Raw genomic sequence first — 806 nt, 5'->3', positions numbered from 1 at the left:
ACAAACTCTGCTGAGAAGCAGCCTGCCTTTCCTCTGACCTCCAAAGATAAGATAAGCAGATTTCCTCTTATCTTAAGAGGGAAAAAGTAAACACTTCCAGACCCTAATCCTACCTGCTTCTCCCTCCCTAATTTCTCCCCCAAACATTCCCCCTTCCACACCCTAAAGCCCCCATATATAAAGTCCCAGCTCACAACCCGTGGGCGGACATATTTCTCTGCCATCTTTCCCTTCCCTGACATCGTTCTTTTCCCTTCCATTCCCTTCCCTTGCCTTCCCTTCCTTTCCCTGACATCTTTCCCTTCCCTGAGGGAAAGGTGCCCCATGCGAAATAAATCTGTATCCCGCTGAGAATTCCATCTGTGCCTCAGTGCCTCATCCATCCACTCGTGCTCTCCATCCGTGCCGCTCGCTCCCGTCCGCTCTCTACCTATCAGTCTACATAGTGAGTTCCAGGACAGCTGAGGCTACAAGGAGACCCTGTCTCAAAAAAGACAAAAAAAATACATATTAAAATTTTATTTATTTATTTTTGTCTTTTTTTTTTTTTTGAGGCAGGGTCTCCTTGTAGCCTCAGCTGTCCTGGGACTCACTATGTATACCAGGTTGGCCTTGAACTCACAAAGATCTGCGTGCCTCTGCCTCCCAAGTGCTGGGATTAAAGGTGTGCACCACCACGCCCAGCAGTTTTTTGATTTTTTTTCTAAAATAAAGCTCACAGGCTAGGCAGATGGCTTAGTGGATAAAGGTGCCTGCCATGCAAGCCTGGTGACTGAGTTAAATTCCTGGATCCCTGGATCCCACAT

This window comes from Nannospalax galili, unplaced genomic scaffold (genome assembly GCF_000622305.1).
Source record: "Nannospalax galili isolate Female #2095 unplaced genomic scaffold, S.galili_v1.0 scaffold95, whole genome shotgun sequence".
NCBI classification, from domain to species: Eukaryota; Metazoa; Chordata; class Mammalia; order Rodentia; family Spalacidae; genus Nannospalax; species Nannospalax galili.
The sequence above is the reverse complement of the archived record's forward strand: the minus strand, read 5'-3'. Positions refer to the sequence as shown.